This window comes from Leptopilina boulardi, unplaced genomic scaffold (genome assembly GCF_019393585.1).
Source record: "Leptopilina boulardi isolate dan_hultmark-lab unplaced genomic scaffold, ZJU_Lbou_2.1 LbouV2_202, whole genome shotgun sequence".
In the NCBI taxonomy this organism is placed as follows: Eukaryota; Metazoa; Arthropoda; class Insecta; order Hymenoptera; family Figitidae; genus Leptopilina; species Leptopilina boulardi.
The window spans coordinates 2393216-2412127 of record NW_026137755.1 but is presented as its reverse complement, the minus strand read 5'-3'; the positions used below and the strand labels follow the sequence as shown (position 1 = coordinate 2412127).

Below are 18912 nucleotides of genomic sequence, written 5' to 3'. Positions count from 1 at the left end.
TCACAAGGTTTTCTTTCTATCATCCTTTCTCCAGATTTCGTTTATGTTTGCAAAAGAAGAAATCGAACTTGTTTTTGCATTATTTTTGGTTTTATAAACTTTTCTCCAATTCGATCCCCTCTGGAATTTATACTTAATCGTAAATTTTTTCATTGTTAGTTATGGAATGAGAATCAGAAATCCTCACCTTAGGCAAGTTAACTTCGTTTTTGCGAGAGAGAGAAAGAGATTATCCAATCGGTTATTGAGATTTCGGAAGCTGATTGGTTACAGAGAGAGATGAATTTTAAGCTGATGGTATTGGCGCTTGAAATGTTTAACAGTGGCTAAAGAGGATTGATCGTATGAGAAATATGAAGAGAAGGAGAGACAGGTTCTTTTGCAGTTGCGGTGTTTTTTTTCCCTATATCTTGAGCTTTAACCCTCTTGTGCGAACATTGCTTTTGCAAAGGCAGATGGACACTTGGAGAATAAATGAGTGCATTTTTCAAGGCGCGCACATTCATTTCTTTTCAAATTTGAATGTATAGAATGGAATGTTAATAGGACGTAATATTTTATAGGGTTTGTTAAATTCAATAATTATAATTATTTCTATCTGTTATTATCATAATTATAGGTTTTTTTGTTACACCCACAAATCTCGTAAAAAATTTCCCATTTTGGAGTTTGGTCGCTCCACCCCTTGATTTCCTGGTTATTTCTTCGTGAATCTATTTTTATTCCTATATTTCTTTTCTTTTGTCCAGTTTTGTTTTTTCCATGAAGCTTATTTACGTTTACATTTTTTTTAATTATTTTCTTTTTTTGAATGTTATTTTTTTTATTTTCTTTTTTGTCTTTTTCTTGTCCTTTTTTTATTCTCCGGCATCTTTTTTTTCGTTCTTCTTCTGTATTATTTTTCTGATTCTTTTTTTTTGTCTTCCTTTCCCTCTCTTTTGCTCGGTTACTTCTTGGCCTCGACCTCCTCATCCTCTCACAAGTCAAATCTACGGCCACGTCTCGCCTGTGGAAACGGGTTCTGAAAGTTGGACTCTGCATGAAATCTGTATTACTCCTTCTTTGAAAATCGCTTCTTGGAGAGGTGTGCGCCGGATGAGGTTCCTCACCCAATGGAATGACGTTTGAAAAATCGCTCGGCTTTAAAAAGGGTAATTATTGTTGCTCAGATGTGTGTTGTAATTCAGGCGCAATAAGTGAAGTGCGTCAGGAATTCAGGAGCCTGTTTAAGAGAAATCAACTTTTTGATAAATAACAATCGCAATCGATTCCTAAAAATAGTAATGGAAAATCGATTTTTTTAAATACATTTTTGCTTTATATGGAAGAGGTTTTTTTTTTTTTTTTTTTTGAAAAATGCGATTTAGAAGCTTCGAAGGAAAATTTATGCATGCTATTAAAAATAATTTATCTACGAGAGTTTAGAAACTGGGGGTATAGGAAAAAGTAAAATTTTCTTCTCGTAAAAGTATGAAGAGGTAAAAAGCAGTGGAGGTTTTTTTTCGTAAATAGTATACTACCACTCTTGTATTTTTCTTCTGCATAAATGAACGGTCGTTTGTATTTTTTTTCTTCTTCACGAATAGGGTTAGTTCTCTTTTGCGGTTCATGTTCCAGATGAGCAGGTGAGGTCGACAGGATATGTATGTTGAGAAAATTGACACGAAGCTTTTGCATAGAAATGGCACTAAATTGGTAACAAAATTGGCACCCATTGGTATAGCCAGAGGATAGAAGGAAAATGGTATCGAGAATCGCCGTACAAAGTGGCGATGATCATAATATAACCATCGTCTGACATATGTGGCATTAGACACTATTTCGAGTGGCAACGCCCGCAACAATTGTTGCCGTTTACGATTGCCTTTATATATATATATATACTCTCCTGTTTTGAATCCTACGCACCAGGCCACATTCCCGAGTGCAACATGAATACGACGTGTGCATTCACGTGCATCGCGGTCGTGCCGTCCCTGGTCGTTCGGAGATCGAGCAAAACCAACAACGAGTTGTTGTACGTGACGCGGATCGTGCCCTGCGATTCTGGAAATGTTTACGCGATTCCTCTTTTCTACTTTCCCACACCAACCTTGGGGGCTATATACTTTAAAGAGAGCACCAATTTCTTGAAATCATAAACACTTTTCTTCGTGGAAGTCTTCTCTCGAATGAAATAACCTTGTGCATTAGAACTTGTGTAACATGTCGAACAATATGGCATTGTGCATTAACATGTACATGCAGCATATGTGAAACAATGTGCTATTGTACATTACAATGTATGTGCCATTGGAACTATATGGTATTTTGCAATAAAATGTATATGTATCGGTAATAGAAAACAATAAGGAATTACACCCTAAAATGTGAGCACCTTAAAATTTATTCACCATTGATATTATACACCCTCCAAAAATGGATATTTGTCATTGAAATAAAATCGTGTACTTAGAATGTGAATAGGTATTTCTTATGCAAGAATTTACTTTTTATGCGAATTTTATTTTTCACTATTAAAAATAATCGGATTAAATTTGAATTAGTTATATAGCGTTTAGCAATGACTCATTTTGAACAGAAACTAATTCAGATTATTCAGATTTGGAGAGTATATAATTACTTAATATAATTAATTTCTGATTTTTTGCTCCTCTTTGCGTTTGCGCTTTCTTATAATCTCGTGGTTTTATATCGAGTGAAATTGCGCATTCGTTGCAAACTTTCCATAGACGAAGATATAATATACAGAAGAAAACCGCGTGTATTTCCCTCTATGTATATGTATATACAAAACCCACGTGACATGACGTACCGTGCGAACGAGAGAACACCAAGACAGTCCCACACGTAACATTGCGTTTACTATCCCATTTCAGGATCTTATACATATAGACATCCCCTTGCCCCTTCTCTTTCAAATGTCCCTCACTATATATATAACACATTGCCCCATAATAGATTCACAAAAGCCATCGTATATAATAGTGCACCTCTATTCCGCATCACTGCAAAATAAACATGAAATTCCATGCTACAAACATATCAATCCTAGTCCATACCCTTTCTAGCACCGTTACCTTTTCTTATTATATACCATCGGAGAGAAATAATGTCTTACCTATAATCATTTATATATAAAAGTAGATTATTCGTTTGGAAATTTTTGCTATTTTTTTCAGACTGGAATTTGATTTCACTGCAAAAACTGTCTTATTTTTCTGAAATTTAGGAAACTTGCATAGAAAAATTGGTAGAAAATGTATAGAAAAAAATCAATCTTAAAAAAAAATAGCCTTTTTCTTTTATTAATGTGAATGTTAATTAATAAACGACAGAGATTGTGTTGCGAGGAGATTATATATTTTGATAAAACTTGATACCAGTAATTTTGCAAGAGGAGTAGCGCCTTTCATTAGTTATTAGCAACGCGCCATTCTTAAACGACTCATGGTATTATTACACATTTCTTAGTTGGTGCTTTGATGTCTTCTAATATTATAAAAATGATAATGATTCTTTGGATAATAAATGGCAAACTATTTTCTTGGAAGGTGTCCTCTCGCCTAACCACATATAATTTAGCCTATCGCGCGTATCTCATCTCTCGCAGTTGCACATTGCTGGCGAGCTCCCGCGTCCTCGTTTTCCTTCTATATATATATATATATATATACATATATATGTATATTGTTCGGTACGGCGGTCGATCTTCCGCGAGCGTCGGACAAGAAACCGTGGAAAAATGTCCATACCTTTGCGCCCCTCGTTACGGCAGTAAGGGACGAGGTGTACCATGCGGGAACGCAAGAAGATATATATATATAAAAGAACGAACGGCTCACATCTATTCCAAAGGCCTCGGAGTTCACGATGCATAACGCCGTTGTTGAAGAATCGCTCGTAAAATCCTGCCAAGCATAAGTAGACGAGTCACAGGGGGGGAAAATCACGTCTCTTTCCCTCGATTTTCTGCTCCTTGAAGTCTTGATGATTATGTGCCGGTAAAATTACAAGCCTTTTTCCATTCAATTATTACATTTCTTTCACTGAAGTTTATAGTCACATAGAAAGTTCTATTTCAGCCCGATTAGTCTATTGAAACTGAGTCCCGACCAGCGCCTGTTTTGGCCCCGGCAGGGCCCACGTCAGGAAGTTCCAAATCCTCATGAAACATTAAATCCGGTCCCTGGAACAGGGATTTAATTTTTTTGAGTCTAGTTCTTTTTTGAGTCATTATAGACGGATTGAAAAATGATAAAAAAGAGAGTTGGGAGAAATTTTATTAGCATTCGAGGTTCATCATCGGGAAGAGCAATGCTTGCCAGGGCAAAGTTTAACGCACGCTTCCATGCCTCATTGCGAAAACTTTCGGGTTTCTCTCTCTACTCTCTCAGAGCGACGACTTCGACGACGACGACCACGTTCTTAATCGTCCAAGTGGACGTGGGTTAACCGCGTGTAATTTTGTGAAAAATTGATTTTTCGCCTCACTTCCTTGCTTGCAAATACGAGTTCCCTATCACACTTTGGTGAAAGTTGCCCTGAACGACTAAAATTTCAAATATCTTGCGAGACCTAATAATAATGCAGGTGCGACTGCTTTTGTATCCTGCCAGTGATTTTAATATATATTACTGTTTAGTATATGTTCGATAAACATATTGAGAATAAATGAATTGAGATAAGATTCTACGCAGTGTTATTCCGCTAAAAGATTATAATAGTCTATATAGTAGACAATATCTACAATTAAACGATCATGAGGCTTTTATGTTTCGCCTATTTCCTTGTGTCTTCATTTTCATTCTGTTATATTCTCACCATAATTTTCCCTCTATATATTAGCCTCGATTTACCGGCGAATTAAAGAAATGTAAATTTATCGGTTAATTAAAATAAAATCAAAATTTATTGAGCAATTAAAAACGTTTACAAGCTAATTAAATGGAGTGAAATTTATTAGATGAGAACAAAAAAAGAAGATGGGTTTTATAGTTTTTTGACAGAAGTAAAAATTGTCAAATTTTTACAATTTTCACCTAGAAAAAAGATTTCTTTGAAACATTGAAATTGTTTTTTTAAAATCACTTTTTGAATCAAAGATGAAATTTGTTTGGATTAAAAAAAGTTTTCTTTGCTTTTGCGAACTTTCTCCGTATGGCGATTCATCAGACTTAATTACAAGTGCGACTTTTTTTTCTTCTTTTCGTCTCACGGGAACTGTGACATCTGATAGGCTTAACAAAGTGAACTCCATTGTTCTAATTAAAGAATTTTCTCTGTTTTCTATTTTCCCATGCGAATGTGGGTCGTAGTCGACATTAATGCCTCCATAGCTTATAAGTCGCTTTTCAAGCTCCATAAGTCTGTAATTTGCAAAATGTTGTTTCCGGGAGATGCTCAATTCTGGTGACTTAATGAAGTTAGTTTGATGTTGAGGTGTGTGTATGTGTGTGTGAATTGTTCATATATAAATGCATTGACTCGAGGCGTCGAGAGAAAGCGGTTCTTGTATATTGGTGTCGGCTAGTCAGGTTCTTTCTGACCAATACATGAGAAAATGGGTGACGAGACAAACGTGCGTGTGAGAGAACCGACTTTCCAATACATACATGACTGCGTCGTATTGGGAAAGTGCTATAGCAAAGTGCAGTCTATTGCCCTGCAGCGAGTTGTCGTGCATGTGGTTATATACCTTTAGATAACCCCAACCAAACAGTTTCACTTAAATCTTAACCTAAAACGATAATCTCTCTCTCTTTCTATCCGATTAGAGAACGATCAGACTAAGATCTATGCCAACGAAGATTCTCCATTCCCCAATAAATTCAATCCAGTGAGACATTAATCCTTCGAAAGGTTTTTCCCTGACATTCGAGTCGATTTTTCGAATATTTAATTGGATCTTTAATTTAGAAAGAGGAAAAAAACATTTTTGAAACCTAACCTAAAACTTCAGTATCCGGTAATGAAGAAATAATTTTGAACGATGGAATATTTATCTTGTGTTTCTATTTTGGAATATATTTCAATACGCAAAGGAATCGCTATTTTCTGGCATATATGTATGTATACCGAGTGAAGAATGTTTGAACAAAAACCAACTGGCTGACGCAGCAAGAATGGCAAGTTAAAATAGAGACGGCAATAACGAATGGAATAAGTCTTTTTGTAGCGACGCCATAATTGATTTGCTACCGTAGCGAAATCTATAAGAGATCCCTTTTTTCTCCAATTACTTTTCAAGTCCACCATACAGTTTGTTGTTTTTTAGGGAAGAAAATGACCTCCAAAGTTATATATTTAAATGGTAAAATATATATACATTTTATATTAAGAAAGAACAATCCGTGTCAATTTGTTCCACTATTAATCATTAGTTGCGGAAATTTTTAACTATATTGAAAATGCTTTTCAAATTGGCGAATTTTAACGTTAGGAAAGAATAAAAGTTAATGTAGAGTTCGCGAATGATGTAATATACGCGTTTGGCTAATGGATTCTTTGCCCTGAGGCCGATTCGTTTTTCGTCGCGTCATCCTCTATATGTGGAATTTGATTAATTACGAGCGTACAAAACGGGGACGGTAATTACTATCCAATAGGGATTTGAGGTTCGAAAATTCTAACTTTATAGATGAATCTGAGAAACTACGGATTATATATTTTTAGCTACTTTTTTATAACTAAAAATGCAGTATATTTAATTGGAGGACTCACCCATACAGAGTCATCGCTGGTTTAATTGATATTTTTCATGTTTCGGGGGGGAATATCGAGCCACTCCTCTCGCTATACTAATCAAGTATAACGAAATACTAGAGCTAGAATTCCCCATATTGAGGATTTATTAGATTTTACTAATAATCCGTAGTATATTGGGTTCGCGCAGGTAAAGGAAACGAGTTAGTGAAAAATTTAGAAATAAAATCAGAATAGTTTTTATCTCGTCGTTTAGACACGCTGCTCTTGTGACCATTTTGAGATAGTAGAGAAAAACCAATCTCATTTGCACAATTACAACAGAATTCTACGAATTACTGTTAGATACGTTTGAGAATCAAAGTTTCTCTTTCGAATTATTATTGACAATAAATGGCTTTATATTTTAGTTGTTTTTAGAAAATAGGAAGAATAAGAATGTTTTCTTCTTTGTACTTCCTATCGCCTATTTCTGACATGTCTCGCTCCTTCACTAATGGGAGTTTATAATTATCGGAATCGAGTAATTCCAGTATTTTCCAGTAATTAACGATGTGTATATAAGGATTCCAATTTTGTGTGTTGTTGAGATTTATTGTAGAGAGAGAACGAGGGATTGCAAACAAGAATTTTCATTAATAATATACGAATTCATCAAAAAGTGATATCTATACGTTACTTTATCTGTATGGCGAAAACAATCCAACGTTACGGCTGTAACAAAATCATCAATCGAGATCAATGGAATTTATTTATTTAATTTTGATTAGTCAGAATTACATCCGTAAGGAAAAATTTCTTTCAGTGCATTTTGTGGTGATACAAATAAACAAATGTTTTATAATATTTGCACCCTCCCCCCTCCTCTCCCCTTATCGGTAAATCGGACTAATCTTGAAACAGGTGGTGCAGTGACCTTTACACAGGACGTCCTAGTGTTTCTGAACTTGCATAACTTCATCTGTCGGGCCAGAAACGGTGCGATGCTGTAATACTTTTGAATGCTGAAAGAAAGAGAGAGAGAGACGAGACGCCGAACGGGTATTGGGCTAACACAGCAGGTGGTTGGTTGGGTCAAATGCCTTCCCTGGAATATGTTTGTTGCACGTCATAGTGGCTGTCGTAGGCGCGGTTCACGCATTGGCTTGAATCAAATGTGTGCGTTTGTCCTTATGATATTATTATGTCGTGTGAAGACGTGTATATATGCTCGTGTATCGCTAATACGATACGTTGGTGTACTTTTATATATATAACATACCAATACCCTTCACTTGACTCACGTGCTTTCCTCTTCTTTCGCTGATTGCCTTTTTTGGACCAAACGTTTTCATTGATGGCTCACTGACAGTCTCGTCCATGATTAATCTGGTTATAACCCTTCAGAAGATCACGTATAATATCTTTAGATATGTCATTTCAGTGCTCAACGAACATCATTATTATTTTGATTTCTATAATGGAATCCAAATCGTTATAAGAATTGCCAATTATTCGATAATAATTGATTTTTTATAAGTTATTTTTTGGTTATTTTTACTGTTGGTTTTGTGGGACGGAAATTTCAAATGAAGTGAAACATTTCTAAGGATTTGTTTGTGTTTCTCGTTAACTTCTTACCTTGTTGTTACATCCTTTGTTCGCCAGACCTAACGATGAAACCTTTTCGCAAGGTGATGGAAGGAGAGAGAAAGAGAGAAAAGGTGTTGACAAAGGGCAAGGGAGAAGAGCAGATAGTTTACGACCTAAAGCTAACTCGAGAGAGAGAGACTTCAGCCACCTGTCGCTTGGTGTCTTGTATCCTGAGATATCGTAACCCTGATTCTAGATCTAAACATTTAAGAATTATTACTGATTTAAATGGTAAAATCTGCATTGTCATTAGTCGGTAAAACTGTTTCAATCACTATAGATTCCGTCTTAGAAGTTATTTTGCTTTTCCAATTAGAATTTTTTGAAAAATAAATCTAAATGTTAAAAATGGCAATGATTTTCAGCCTCAGAAGCTGTTTTCTGTTGTCTCATTTCTTGTTGGGCAATATAATAAACTTCAAGACGGACAAAAGAATGTGATTAAAGGACTCTCGTGGGCATAAAAACATTTGTATTGAATTGTCAGTGTGTGGGTAAATATATATTATAATAAAGAGAATTTCGCTAGAATATATTTATGCACTGAAAAAGATTGAATCAAGAGTATACTCTGCATAATGTAAATGAGTAGAGTACACAATGCATGAAGGGGGGTTTTTATTGAAGATTGCACTCGAATGTCGTGATAGGCCGTGAATGAATCAATGTATATTTATGTATATACAAAGTCCCTCGAACTTGATGTGCAATCGTTGAGCGAATGAATCCCACGTGTTATGTTTATATACAGTATAACATGCAGAGTCGTGTATAACGTCAAAGCATGGATTCGTTATTGTGCGTGTATACGCGAGAGCGAGCTCGCGGGCACGTTCCGACTCTACCTACCATTCTGTAAAGTGTAACCGATGGTCTTCGAATGGAATGCGTGTTCTCCTCTGGCACGTGCTGACCAACAGAAAATATATTGCGCCTGCAATTTTGTCCTTCCGAGGTGTTACTGCCTCGCGCGCGACCTCAATCATTCTCAATCTCCTACTTCTTTAAGCCCCAAATTCCATTTCAAATTTATTTCCCCATCCTTATGGTTTGGGTGTTAACAAACGCTTTAAGAAGCTGAGCTTTTATGTTTTGTTATAGACATATTCATTCTTTGTACAATCAAATGTGCTGGATCTAACCTCACTATTAAGGTTATGCTAGATCTTAATTTTTTCCATTGTACTCCCATTCATAGATGTGCGACATAGAGCGAAAAAATGTGCTCTCGTTTTTCTCTTAAAAACATATTTTCAAAATTAATTTATCTAAAATATCTTGTTTAAGTGTTATATGAAACTGCAATTTTATTACATTATTGTAATCAGTTATTTTTTTGTTTGTTAATTGTTTAGAAAAGTAGTGTAAATTGTATGTATATAAATGTTTGTACGTATAGTAACGAGCTTGTTGCGCGGTTTTTTTTTCAACCCGTATTCATTTTACACATCGAGGAATTGACTGCAAATGCCCAGATTTTTTTTCAATTTGAGCTTAAAAATCTCAACCATGGAAAGAATTTAAATTAACAATGTTCTTTCTCTCTCTTTCACTTATTTATGATACTTTCGTTTAGATCCTTTCTTCAAGGTCCTCACTATTCTAATTTTTTTGCCCCCTTTTGTGACAATTTTCCTTCGTTTTATTTTGTGAAGGTTTCTTTTTTTTACGACACGTCCCTTCAAGAAAATTCCTTCTTCACTATTTAAAAAAAAAATGTTCATCTATTCTCGAAAGGGATTTTCTTTTCTTGTTAGAATTTTTTTTATAACAATTTACCTTTTTTGTTAAGTGTTCTCTTTTGAAAAATTTCCAAAATTACTTTCCAGTTATTGAAAGTTATTTCTAGTTATTGATCCTTCTTTTGAATCTTTTAAAAGTAAATTGTAAATTTATTTACAAGGTGTGTCACAACTATTTTATTTCTTTTAGCTAAATTTTGCATTTTTACATCTATATTATATGTTTTATAGTTTTGTTTATATTCAGATTTTTTTTCCTATAAGCTTTTAAATTGATGATATTAAATGTAATTTTCAACGCAGAAAGGTAATATTATTGTTTTAAAGGAAATAGTATATAATAAAAAGGAAATTCCGTTGAAAAGAACGATTCAGTGATTGAGATGAGATAGAAAGAATTTCAAAGAATCTGTTTATCGTTTATCCCTGTGCAATCTGTTATAAAAGTTGTTTTTGAATTCCACTATAGAATAGTCCCTTTTCTAGGAAAGCTGTGAAAACAGTTGAACAAAACGACAGGTTGCCTCTTGTCTCCCACGAGTCATTTGGTCGAAAATTACTCTACCATCAGCTCTTCCTTCCCGTGAGGTTTCTTGGAAAGAGATTTTTTCTTAATATTTTTTTTTCTTTATTTAATATTTTTTTTCCTTCTTTTCATCGAATAGTTTTTGAGAAACTGATTGCACAAAATTTTAGCTTACAAAAATAATAATAATGAGAGCCTTGATTTCTTGTGTGTGGGAAATAAAGCAAGTTAATGAAGTTCAAGCTCATTCCTTTATTATATACTCCACAATTAGATCCTATCATTTGTTGTTATATGAACGTCGTCATTATAACGAGAAGTGGAATGGGATTTGAAAAATAAAAAAGAATCTTGACCACAATTCTCATTAGAATCAATTCACTAATTAAATGTATAGAAAAAATTATTATTTTTTTATGAAATAGTTTATGAAATATAGTATATTGGAGACAAAAGGCGATACGTGAAACGTATGTCATGCTTTGGAACGTGGAAATGATACGCTTGACTACACTTCTGTCAGGTGCGACCGACTTTATTAGACAACCTTCCTCGACACTGAAAAAAAAATATCAGCCATAAAACCTCCCAGGCTGAAACATGATATAAAAACGGGTTCGATATTCCAGTTTGTGCTTTTCCTTTGTTAGTTTATTACTAGATGTTGTCCAATATAAGGTTATTATCAGATTGTTTCTCGTTATTGCTTAGGATCATTGAACAAAGAAACATTGACATTCATAACATTGAAATTTCCATCATTGTGTGAAGGTATTGTTTCCTGTGTATATGTGATGAACATAATCAATAATTCTACTTTGACGTGAGAAGGTTATTGACTCTTTCCCCTTGTTAATTACCATTCTTTTCTTTTCAACGAATTACTCTCCAGTCATCGAATGATTGATGTTATAATTAACAATTATGTTCATCGTGTGGAATTTAGGAAAAGTCGAGGAAAAAGTTCGTTAAAGCTAATTTAATTATTTTTTAAATTGGAAAAAATTTATTATAGCTGATTTAATTTTTTAAAATTAAATTAAAGTAAGTTTTTTGTTTAATCTAACATATTTTCTTGAAAAATTTGGTGTAGTTGTGATAACGACTCTTCTATTTGCTTTTTTTAAAAATACATATAAAGTTTGGGATTTCTTTTTTTCATCGGCATTACACGAGTGGAATATAAAATATAGGAGGGAGTGAAACACACGGAGTAGTACAAAAGCATAGCGGCAGGTATAACATTTATCGGGCAAACAATGGTGAACAATGCTGGTCGCGAGTGTTTTGAGGCTCGTTGTCAAAAGAGAGGTACCATATTCTTTGGAACGATCACTTGAGGCGCTTCAATTTCTCTCTCTCTCTCTCTCTCTCTTTGGAACTCGAGCGAAACTAGTCGAGTCGAAACTCAGGATTTAGGTTTCCTAGGGGCCCTCTTTTTCAACCTGCGAAGTAGGAGGGGGGGGGGCAAGGAAACTGGTCAGTGGCACGAGAAGGAGAGTTAAGGGGGGAAAAAGAAGAGAGTGAAGAAGAAGGCCCAAAGAGTGAGACGACCGGCATTCCATGAGACCCTGTATTAATTATACCCAGAGAGACTCGTGATGCTGCACGAGAAAGAAAGAAAGAGTTTATTTTCGTCCCTCTCTTTCTCATCATCATCATCATCATCATCATCTTCTTCTTCTTCTATTCTTGTTTTTAACCTCCTCTCTTATCCTTTTTATTTCTGCTATGCAAAAGTCATAGGCGGGTGCGGAATGATATACCGAGCAAGATAGGGAATGAGGGAAATTAATTTGAATCAGGATAAACGTATAGATAGCGATATACCAAATGTTTTTTTCTCTGTCATGTTTATGTGTGTCGCTCACCTTCTGTTTATGTATCATTTTTTTAGATGATCCAATCTTGATTTTTGAAAAATGTTTTAGAAAAAAAAAAATTTTGTAATTTGATATTAATTTTTTTGTGGCTTTTTTATGTAACGGAATTTTAATAACAAAGTAGTAACTTTTTAAATTTGTGACCTCTTGAAGACATGTAGTGTTTTATAATAATTGTCCATTGCAATAAAAAAGCCCATGAAAAATTTCATAAAATAAATTGCCAGAAGAGAAGACTCATTACTCTCACTTATTATCATACTTATAGCAGTCATTATTATTCTCAAGTTCCTCATAACAAATTTCAATAATAAACTTTTACAACCTCCGAGAGCAATTTTTGTCATTTGATAAGAAATGTTTCATTTTTTTTCCTTTTTGATTTTTAGTGATGGAATTGCATTTTTTTTCACTGGTGGCGAGTAACAGTGGCAAAATATTTTTCAGAGGGTGATAATTTATTTGTTTCGTTCTCGTAATGAAGTTAGTAGTCGATTTAGATAAAATCGGCTTTCGATTTGTACTCATATATACTATATATGTTAGTGGAGGTTCGATTCTGGTTTGAACTCCCGACGTTCTGGAGCCGACCGTAAAACCCTCTCTTTCTCTTCACTACATCTCGTGAATGAAGATTCCTCTCGTTCGCACATACCGGGTGTCACTTTTCATTCTCGCACCGAGCCATCTTTCTCTCTCTTTCTCTTGAACTTTTCACTTTTTTTTCTCACACCCTTCTCGCGTGTATTTAAAGACTCTCGACATTTTTAAATTGAGAGGTAAAGCTTGAAAAATTAGAAAATTATGAAAATTAAGTCGATTGTTAGTGCGCTTTTTAAAACAGGTTCTGATTTTTGGTTATTTTTTTGTTTAATAAAGGAGCGCACCAACTTTATTCCAGATTTCTAATTTATGGACTGTAAAGCACGCGGTTTAAAACAAACATTTTTAACAACTTTCATCTACCCTTCGTCATCGTGTTTCTTCTCTTCATGGCTTATTTGCTTAATTATTTTTTTTCGACATTAAGAGTTATTAAAAATTCTTGTTTATATTAGGGTTATGCTTCTTTTTTTAATTTTTGCTTGATATTAATTATTTGGGTTTTTAATAATGATTATGGGAAAATTAATTTTTTTCAAGTAAACGTTAAAGTTTGATTGGAGATAATTATAAGTAAACTTAAATAAGTAATTTTTTTGTAAACATAATTTCAAAGAATAATTTTGTAAACAAATGACACTTTCTTTTTTGACAAAGTATAAAGTCAGTTTTTATTTTGCGACTCAGGGGCATGACGATCTTTTAAGGTAGATATAGCATGGAGCCAGGGGAAAGGTGGAGTGGAAAAAAAGACGACTCTAAGAGTAAATTATTTTAGTGGTGCAATTTGGTTTACACGAACGCTGGCAAGATGTTGCTAAGATCAAAACCAGTACCGATTTTCGTGACACGACACGGTCTCGTTGTTGTATGTTGAAGGAATTTTAAATGCAAAAAAGGGAAGAAAGAGAGAGAGAGAGAGGGCTGCAAGATAAAGAAGGATGAGTGCTCTTTTGGCCGTGACATGACGGAGCTTTAGTGGTGCAATTCCACTAGACTACCGTCTCTCGGCAGTTCGCTCACATTCTGCGTGTCTCGAGTGTCTGGAAGTTGGACTCGCTATATACTCATCCTACACGAATCTCTCTCTCTCTCTTTCTTTCTCTTTCATCCCAAACCAAAGTCCTAGAGGTAATTTTCTCTCTCTCTTCTTCTGTTTCTATACTCCAACTCCTTGCCGCCGATTCATAACGATCTCAGGCCAACTTGCTTATTTTTATCTTCTGTATACCTTAATTGTTTTTAACTTCAATTTTTATCTTGCTCAACTTGTAATTTAATTTTACAATGTTGAACTTTTTTTATTCGATTAAATTTGTGTTTTGCTCTATCCATAACAAACTCTCTAAATTTGAATCAAGAGAGATTTCACTGATGAAATAGTTGGAATTTAGACATTGAGATACATTTATTCTGTCTAAAAATGCTAATTAAATAATGAATATGGTAAGGGAATAATGAAGACGTTAAGGAAAGATTATTGCTGAAGATTTAGAGCAACTTGGATGGTTTTTTATTATCTGCTTTGATCTTTATATATACTATTTTGTACCAGTCATTGCCTCATTTTTCCAAATTAAGATTTTCCCCCATGATTATAGGACTGTAGTATTAAAGGCAGGAAACAAAACGCCTCTTTCTTTTTGGATGACCTTTTCCCTTTATGAAAATGCGCTTGCCATTTGTTGCGCGAGCATTGTATATATAAGCTGCACATTTTGTAATAGTCATTTCCCTTTTCTACCAAATTACACCTTTTTTCAAAATTATACAGGACCTGTTCGTTAAAAACAGGAAACTCATTTTTTTCCCTTGAAAGAATTTTTCTTTTCTAAATGTCATTTTTTTGACGAGAATTTTTCTTTTGTATTTTTCTTTCTAAATAACAGTAAAGTGAAAATTTGTTAATAATTTTTAATTAAAATAGCGACAACCACCACATAGTTTGTTTCTTTATCTTTCTAATTACGACGGTGTAAGTCCCGGAATACTCATTTACATGAAGGTCCCGCATCTGCATAGGTAGGTCTCTTTCTCGCAAATGGCTTTCAATAACAGAGAGAGAGAGAGAGAGAACGAAGCTCATGTTCGCGCTCGCGACAACGTCGTGTCTTATTCTTGCTGAGGATGTCACGACCTTTTGTTTCGAGACTTAGAGGACCACCTAAGTAGGAAACGTCAACAAAAAGATAATACTTCTTCCTAATTGTGTCGAAATTAAAGTATATACGTGATGTGTTTTTACTGTCTGACACATTTTTTGTGAATGATATAAAACTTGAAATATATATTCAAGAAATTTTATTTTGTTCCTGTTTTTTTCGTTCCAAATTCGTTTCAATTTGCGACTGGAATTATGGCAGTGAAAGTGGAATTACATAATCGACCCCGGGAATAAAATAATAGAATTTAAAAGGATTAAAATTTTTTTGGTTGACGTTGCAGTAATATACATGTGTTTTGGGGTAACACTTGTTGATTTTGCACTCATGGTATATATACATATAGTGTTGCGTGCGCGGGTTGAAGAAGAAAATACGCTTGATACTTGTGAGTAGCCACGCGAGCGCTTCGGGCTAGTTTCGTTTTCTTTCGTTGCTCGCTTATATAGCTCTCGTTGCCTTTATACCTATACTTTTATTCTACACTTCTAGACCGTCTGCACATCTATACAAGTCTATATTACTATACAGCATTTATAGTTCTCTCACTCCCTCGCTCCATAAATGACCTTGCTCTTATCCCCCTATATGCGAGGCACATTCTTGCTCGCGCAGCTTCAAGCTCATTTCTAAACATGCCACATTCCAGTCAATGTCTAATTACACTCCAACAACTTTTGACACTATAATCACTGTTATTATAATAGTCATCTATGTTATTTTTTAGGCTTTACGAAATTGTTTGTCAATTGCCATTTTAGGAATTCTTTTATGTATATCGTTTTCTCCAATCATCTTGAACGAAATTTTACTTTTTTTTTGCAAAAACTTAAGAATTTGAATATTATGTTTAAAATTGTTAAGTGCTTCAAGAGTGATTAGTGAATATTCGAAAAGTAGCATTCTCATGTTTTTCATAAATCTTTTATTTAAATGAGGTTTCGAACCATGACAGAATTCCGATTTCCTCATATTCGACTAATCGTGAAAATAATACTTGAAAATTCCAGAAGAGAGAAAAAGAGTGAAAGAAAAAAGAAAGAAAGAGAAAGAGTGTGTATAGTATGAAAGACGCTTAAAAGAGAAGATGCAAAGAGAACCTTACATATCCTTTTGTGAGAAATCGAAAAACAAATTAGGCCGTGGAGCTACGCCAGTCATGACGGGACGATTTATCAAAAATTAATTATCCATTAGGCCCGGGATCTGTTAGAAAAGTGCAGCTTTGTTGCGGCACAATGAACGTGCTAGTGCATCGTCCCAGGTATATAGGAAGGAGGAAAAAAAATAAAAGAGAGAGAGGGTGCACGAAAAGAGGATCCCTATATATAGGGAGCAAAAAATCTTCCACGCCTCCGAACATCCTACAGACGCACAGGAATCACCGACAGGATCCTTTTTCTCATATCCTTCACATCCTCTATTTCTTCGACGTCTCCTCTTCTTATATCCCTTTTTCTCATTGTCAGCCGTTGGCAATCGTATATCCATAAATTGTAATTCAGTAGCTGAAATCCTCCGTTAATGGGATCATCCGAAAATCTTTTTTTCCACTTTCAAAATTTTAGTATACAAAATCTTTGATCTAACAATTCTTTAAATTAATCTATTACGTTCTTTCTTTAAATTTTTTCTTTATAATTTCAATAGGTCGTCAAATATGTATAATACATTCAAGACAGCTCATTTGTCCAATCCCTCTCACATTTTTCAAATTTTTCTTGAAATGAAAACTATTCTCATTCTTTGTTGACAGAATTTTTCATTTTATTTTCAGTAAAATTATTTCTTATTTTTTGTGACACTTTTTGGGAAAAAAAATTTCCAAACGATTTGATGGGTCAGTGTATATATTAAAATTTATTCTCGAGGAATGAAGAGAAATATATAAATATATAAAATTGTTATACACGAGAATATATATTTGAAGAAGTGTGCTGTGAACCTGTCTTTAGTTATAAATAAGGCTCGGAGGTCAGGGTGAGAGTCAGGTTTATGATATAAATACCGTAAGTTATGCTAAGAGGAGGGGGGCTAATTCTACGATTTAACGTGATCTGCTAAAGTGTCCCCAAACGCCTCACGAGTGTCAAAAAGGTCGCAGTTTGAAAAAAAAGTATTCAGACGTTTCTATATATACATATACATATACTTTCGACATGCGAATGTGCGAGCAACTCTTGCTGGGATTTTTTAACCTTAACCTCGAGGTCGTCGGGCAACCGATCACTCCCCAGACACGAGGGTGGGAACATTCGAGATTCAAACTTCATAGCAAAAAGATCAAGTTTTATTCGCATATAGCACTAAAACCATCATCTTGAATTTTTGATTGATGGACTCAATATCTTTTTTTTGGAAATTTTATTTTTTGTTGTTTATGTTTTTATAATCTTGTTCCTCTTTTTATTATGTGTTTTCTATATTGGTGTGTAGTAATCTCGGATTTATATATTAGGATATTGACTTAATGATATTGATTTACTTTATGACTTTCAATAAATCGTGAATGGGATTTTTATTGGAAATAATTCGAGTATTACATGGATCGTAACATTGTGTATATATTGTAAATTACAAATGAATACATAGGTTATAGATGTTTTTACGACAATTTAACCGTCAAATATAAAGTCTTGTGGAGTTTACAAAGGCTATATCAGTTTCACACTTGTATGTTTATAATATATAAAATAATATAAAAGCGAGAAAACTTGACACTATCTTATCGAGATTATTAAATTGTGATGTGCATCATATTTGATGGTCCAGGTCTCATTTTCTTCCGCATTGCCAAGCACTACACCTACTTATGCAAATTAATAGGTCACTAAACACTGTCAAAGTGATTTGCAAATACTAATCCCATAGATGTATTATAAAACTTTACGACTCGATATCGAAATTACGGAAAATTTTTCAAAAAGTGATAGTTTCGAGATAGATTGAATATTTATAATTTTTTTTACATTGTAAAAAAGGTTTCTTTCGTTTTTTATTTTGATGGAAAATTTTTTTTGTTATTTTTTGACGCAGTAGGAATTTCTATCTTTTGATAATTTTTTTTGGAATCCCTGCAAAAAAAGGGAGAAAAAAAAATTGTGAAATTTCTCTGTTGTACAGGAAACTAAGTCTCGTAAATTACTCATTAACTCTTGAGTGAGAGAATTTTTATGATTCCCCCTGGAAGTAAAAGGAGAAAAGAAAAGCGCAGATGAGCGACGAGAGACAGAGGATGAGAAGATTCTGATGGTCTTAGCTTCTTGTGCGAAAGAGTTGGTACCTTCTTCTTCGTCTTCTTTTTTCTTCTTTTTTTTCTGTTGTACGAAAATTTAATTAGACTCGCGAAAGGGGCTTAGCTGAAATTACTTCTACGAGAGGCTTTTTTTTGCGGTACACTGTAATTAAGAGTCTCCAAGGCTTGGATAATGTGAGGCATGTAATAATATTATAATTATAATATAATTATTAAAATATTAATATTATATTTAACATTAATAATAATATAAAATATAATATATTACATAACATATGTTATAAAATTATAATATTGGAAGAAAATAAAGTTTAGAACACACTTTCCAACAAGTTCGCTTTTTAATGTTATACGGGAATACAAGTAGATATCTTAATTACCAATAGGTTGGGATATTTTTTTG

The 18912-nt window shown here is 34.0% G+C and overlaps 1 protein-coding gene across 1 annotated transcript in view; it reads left to right on the top strand.

The window, feature by feature from the left end:
• Window positions 1-18912, top strand: part of LOC127278257 (protein dachsous) — a 243245-nt gene that overhangs the window by 5417 nt on the left and 218916 nt on the right. The gene's annotated exons all lie outside the window — the stretch shown is intronic.